This window comes from Pteropus medius, unplaced genomic scaffold (assembly GCF_902729225.1).
Source record: "Pteropus medius unplaced genomic scaffold, Ma_sr-lr_union100, whole genome shotgun sequence".
NCBI lineage: Eukaryota > Metazoa > Chordata > Mammalia > Chiroptera > Pteropodidae > Pteropus > Pteropus medius.
The window spans coordinates 638,060-644,336 of record NW_024344321.1 but is presented as its reverse complement, the minus strand read 5'-3'; the positions used below and the strand labels follow the sequence as shown (position 1 = coordinate 644,336).

The 6,277-nt window shown below is 34.5% G+C and overlaps 1 pseudogene; it reads right to left on the bottom strand.

The window, feature by feature from the left end:
- Positions 1–5,505: 5,505 nt before the first annotated feature.
- On the bottom strand, positions 5,506–5,624 carry LOC120608125 (uncharacterized; annotated as a pseudogene).
- Positions 5,625–6,277: the final 653 nt, after the last annotated feature.

Sequence of the window (6,277 nt, the reverse complement as noted above, 5' to 3'; positions counted from 1 at the left end):
TGTCCAGCCTCTCTGGCATATGCTCCCTCACTTTCCCTGTTCCGACTAAATCAGACTTTTTTTTGTCTCACTTACTCTCCATTCTCTTCTTCACCTTTGCCCATTTGATTTCCTACTATATATATATTCATCCTTAGAGTCGAGCTCAAGTGCCGCTTCCTCCAGGAAGCCTACCCTGCCTCTCTTAAATAAGCCAATAGGCTCTCATAGAACCAGGAATCTTGTCTGTAGCACTTACAGTCACACATCAATTTGTATGATTATTTGATTAATAGGTTTTTCTTATTAGAGTAGAACTCAGTGAGAGCAGGAACCACATCTAATACTGTTCATCAATATATCCCAAGCAGTTAACATAGTGTCCCAAACAAATATATGTTGAATGAATGGGAAAGGAAAAGGAAGAAGTTGGAAAAGGTTAATCTTGGCCAAGGCCATCTTGGAAATGGGCAGCAAGAATGCCAAGAAAGATTGAAGAACTGACTTTTCACAACACACCTGGAGAAGTATTTTAATGCCTTGTGCCTGTCTCAAGGGCATGCATTCTTACAGGCGAGTGTCAGGGGTCATACTTTTAGTATAGTGTAATTTCACAATCCTCTCCCATTGTCAGCCTCCAACAAATCCCTCAATAATCTGTGTTTGATTCCAAGGGTGAGAAAAAAGGCATTATCCAAAAAAAGATGGATGTGCTCATTGCAAGTAATCTGTCTTTCAATACCTTTCAGTCCAACTTCCTTTACAAAACCCACTCTCCCCTTCGCAGCTCTCCTACCTCTCAGCACCTACATTCTTTAATTTTTAAAATTCAAGTATGCATGTATACCCTAAAATGCATATGTTTTAAGCATACAGCTTGATGATTTACGAAGTGATCATGCCTGTTTAAACACCATCCTGCTCAGGATATGGTACATAACCAGTATCCATGCCCCCTCCAATCATTATCCTACTAGGTAACCAGTACTCTGACTTCTATCACCATAGATAGGTTTGGCCTGTTTTTGAGCTCTATGTAGATGGAATAGTATTGCATTGTTGAAGTTTGGGCTCCCCGTGAGAGAAACACTTGGATACGGTAGGATGATTCCAGGAGACAGGAGTGGGAAAGTGGGAAGAGTGAGACAGTTAAGGAGGAAAAGCCAATATAAGGGTTTGTTACTGAGATTGGATAGTGTTTCCCAGAATTGTCTGAAGGATGAGAGAACTAGAGGCTGGAATATTTATCTATTGGCTATTTCCCATTGACTGATGGAAGCCACAAGAAGGTTAACTTTCCTGCAATTTGGGGCTGTAACTGATCTCTGGCAGCACTGAAGGACATTTGGATTGTTTTCAGTTTGGGATAATACTGCTAAGAACATTCTTGTACATGTCTTTTGAGAACACACGTACACATTTCTGTTAGGTATTTTATAATCAGATGGAATTGTTAGTTTATAGGGTATGTGTATATTTAGCTTTAATAGATACTGCCAAACACTTTCCCAAAGTGATTGTACTAATGTATAGTTTCACCAGCTGTAAATGAAATTTCAAGTTGATCCACATCCTTGCCAGCACTATTGTCAGTCCTTTTAATTTTAGGTTTTTTAATGGGTGTGTAGTGGTATCTCATTTTGTGTCTATTTGCTTTTTGGTAAAAATTTTATGGCAATATAATTTACATACAGAAAAGTACATAAATCCTGTGCGGCTGTTACTTTTCACACATTGAACACACAAAAACAGGAAATCAAGAATTGGAAAATCACCAGCACTACAGGAGCCCCATGCATGTATGCCCTCTTCCTACCACTATGCCACCATACCAACGTCTCCATAGATTCTCTTGGCTTGTTTTTGAACTTCAAATAAATGGAGTGTCTGGCTTTTTTTAATTTAAAATTATGTCTGTGTGATTCATATTTTTTATTGCATGTTGTAGTTTGTTCAGTCATACGATTGTATAATATTACATTGTATAAATATACTGCGACTTATTCATCCTGTGAATAGGCATTTGGACTTTTCAATTTTGACTCATGAATAAAGCTGCTATGAACATTCATGTTTTTTTTTTTTTGAACTTATGTATTTCTGCTGGGCATAAATCTAAGAATGAAATTATTGGGATATAGAATATTCCCCCACACTCTCACCTACTTTCTATTTTCTCTCTTAATTTTAGCCATCTGGTAGGTGTGTAGTGGTGTCACATTAAAAAAAAAGCTTCACTTTCTTTTTTAAATAAGCTTTTAATGTTGGAATAATGTTAGGTTTACAGAAAAGTTGCAAAGACAGTAGAGAGAGCTTCTTGTATACCCATCATGTACATTTGTCAAAATTGAGAAACCAACATTGATAAATTACTATTAAACTCCAGCCCTTATTTAGATTTCACCAGTTTTTACATGTGTTTGCGTAGTTCTGCACAATTTTACCACATTTATATATTCAGGTAACCACTATTACAACCAATATACAGAACTGTTCCATTGCCACAAAGGAACCCTTGTACTGTTTGTCATACTACATCCCCCATCCTCCCACTACTGTCCCTAACCCCTGGGAACTGTTAATCTGCTCTTTCTCTCTGTAATTTTGCCATTTCCATAAGTTATATAAATGGCATCATACAGTATGCAACCTTTTGAGAATGGCTCTCCCCCACAGCATAATGCCCTTGAATTTCATCCACATTGTTACATGTATTAATAGCGTATTCCTTTTTATTGCTGAGGGTGTACCAGTTTGTTTAAGCATTCATTTGTTGAAAGACATTTGGGATGTTTCCATTTTGGGCTTTTACAAATAAAGCTGCTATGAATATTTCTGTATCAGTTTTTGTGGAGATAAGTTTTCATTTCTCTGGATTAAATGCCCATAAGTGTGGTGATTGGTGAGTAGTATAAATATTTAGTTTTATAAGAAACTACTGAATGGTTTCCCAGAGTTGCTCTAATTATTTTACATTCCCACCAACAGTATTTATTTAAGACATTCCATTTCTCTGCATTCTCATCAGGATTTGGGATTGCCGCTAGTTTTTATTTTCACTTTGCTAATAGGTAATTTGTTTTGTTTTGTTTTTGTAGTTTTTGTTTGCTTGTTTGCATTTCCCTAATGGCTAATAATGTTGGCCATCTTTTCATGTGCTTATCTGCCATCCATATATCCTTTTTGGTGAATGTCTGTTCATGCCTTTTGTCCATTTTATAATTGGATTCTTTTTAAACTGTTGAGCTTTGAGAATTTTTTATATATTCTAGGCATAGGTCGTTTGTCAGATGGTTTGCAAATATTTTCTCCCAATCTGTAGCTCATATTTTCAGTTTAACAGAGCCTTTTATAGAGCAAAAACTTAAAATTTCAATGAAGTCCAATTTATCAATGTTTTTCTTTTACGGATTATGCTTTTAGTGTCATTTCTAAGAACTCTTCACCAAGACCTACATCCTGACAATTTTCTCCAATGTTTTCTCTAAGAAGTTTTATAGTTTTACAGTTTATATTTAAATCTACGATCCATTTAAAGTTACTTTTTGTATAAGATTTCAGGTAAAGATTGAGGGTTTTTGCTCTGTTTTGTTTTGTTTTTACCTATGTTTATTTAATTGCTCTAGCACCATTTGTTGGAAAGAGTAACCTTCCTCCACTGAATGGCTTTGGAATTTTTTTCAAAATTCAGTTGAGCATACTTGTATGGTTCTATTTCTGGATTTTCTATTTTGTTTCATTGATCATTTATCCATCTGTCCATACCATACTGTTAACTATAGCTATATAAAAAGTCTCACGGGTAGAATGATTCATTGTATTTTTTTCTTTATTTTTTAAATCTTGTTTTAGTCATTTCCATATAAATTTTAGAATATGCTTGTCTATATGTAAAAAAAAAAAATCTTACTTGGATTATGATAGGAAATTTTAAATCTATAAATCACTTTGAGGAGAATTGACTTCTTTATCATGTTGCATCCTCCAGCCCATGAACATGAATATCTTTCCATTTATTTAGATCTTTTATTTCTTTCATCAATATTTTGTAGTTTTGAGCATACAGAGTCTAGTTTTTTCTAGATTTACGCCCAAGTATTTAGGAGCAATTGGAAATGGTATTGTGTTTTAATTTGTTTTTACATGGTAATTGCCAGTATATAGAAATAGAATTTATTTTTATATCTTGATGTTGTAACTTTACTGAACTCTCTTCTGATTTTTTTTTCATAGCTTCATTGAAAATAAATTTTCTCTACTTGTTGAGAATTTTGTAGATTCAGCTACTTAAACAGTCATGTCACCTGCAAATAGGAATAGTTATATATCTTCCTCTCTGATATTTATGCCTTTTATTTCCTTTTCTTGTATTATTACACTGGCTAGGATTTCCAAGACTATGACACATAAGGGTGATACAATCAGATATCCTTGCTTTGTTCCTGATTTTAGGGAGGAAAGTATTCAGTCTTTGACCATAAGTATGATTTTTTTTGCAGATGCTCTTTTTATGTTCTCCAAGCCAGAAGCTCTTTGAACCCTGTTGTTTAGAGATTTTTTATGGGGGTTTAATTATGTACGCATAATTGATTAGATCATTGGCCACTGATGGTTGAATTCAATCTTTAGCCCCTTTCCCTTCCCCTAGGGTTAGAGGTAGGCTGAAAGTTCTAATCCTCTCATCACTTTGTTAATTTTTCTGGTGACCAACCCCCATCCTGAAGCTATTCAAGTTTCTCACCCTCCCGTGAGTCATCACATTTGAATATAAGAGGTACTCTTTTCCATGGGTTTTAGGAGCTCTATGCCAGGAAGTAGGGACAAAGACTAAATATTTATTTTTATATCAAATATATATACACCTACCACATTTTGTTTATCCGTTCATCAGTCGATGGACACTGGGTTGCTTCACCTATTGACTATTGTGAATAATGCTGCTATGAACATGGGTGTACATATTCAAGTCTTTGCTTCTATTTCTTTTGGGTTTATACTTTCAAATGGACTTGCTGAATCATATAATAATTCTGTTTCATTTTTTGAGGAATTGACACACCATTTTCTATAATTATTGCACCATTTTAAATTCTTACGAGCAATGCACAAAGGTTGAAATTTCTTTGCATCCTCAACACTTATTTTCTTTTATTTCTCCTCCTCCTCCCCCTCGTTCTTTTTTGAGAATAACCATTCTATTAGATGTGAAGTGACATTTCAATACGACTTTGATTTGCTCTTTTCTTGTGCTTATTGGTCATTTGTATATTTTCTTTGGAGTCATGTCTATTCAACCCCTTTGCCCATTTTTTAAATTGGGTCGTTTGTTATATTGTTGTTAGATTAGAGGAGTTTTTTTTTTTTTTTAAATGTTGACATTGATTAAGGAAAGGCATATAGGCGGCTTCAACCATAGCTGTTATTTATTTTTTTATTTATTTATTTTTAGGCGAGGCAACCCTTGGTTGACCTCACAGATTGCCAGGACCTTGTCAGCTTACAATCCTTTATTTTTTAATTTTTTTATGCCTACAGCACCTGGTCTTCCTATGTGGTCACCCATCCAAGTACTAACCAGATCCGACCCTGCTTAGCTTCCAAGATCAGACGGGATTGGGCTTGTTCAGGGTAGCACAGTCATAGGACATTGGTTAACAAAATCCAATAAGTTTCAAGCTGTACATTTTAACAGTAAGGCATATATATATTTACACTGTGTGTTCACCTCCCATAGTTAGATTTCTTTCTGTCACCACATATTTGACCCCTTTTACCCCATCTACCTCCTCCCTTCCCCCGGATTATAGGAGTTTTTAAATATTCTGGATATCAAATTATTATGAGCTATATGATTTTCAAACATTTTCTCCCATTTCGTGGGATGTGTTTTTACTCTGCTGAAGCATTCTATAGTGTTTTTTAGTGTATATTTTTTATAGCTGTTTTTAGTTGCTCTTAATATTACATTATATACAAAATTTTGAAAACTACCTTATTTAGATAACTTTACCTTCCTCCATAATATAATTGTCTTAAATATTCTTTCTACCTAGAGAACCAAATCAGACAATTTTATTTTTGCTTCAACTATCAACCAGAATTTTTAAACAACTCAAGAAGAGGATATGTTTTTATATTTAACCATTGTCCTGTTTTCATTACTAAAGGATTTCTTCCTTTATCATTTTCTTTCTGTTTCAGTAACTTCTCTTAGCCATTCTTATTTTGGGTAGCTTGACTGGCTACCCAAAATTCTTAGTTTTCCTTCATTTGAAAATGTCTTTATATAACTTTCCTT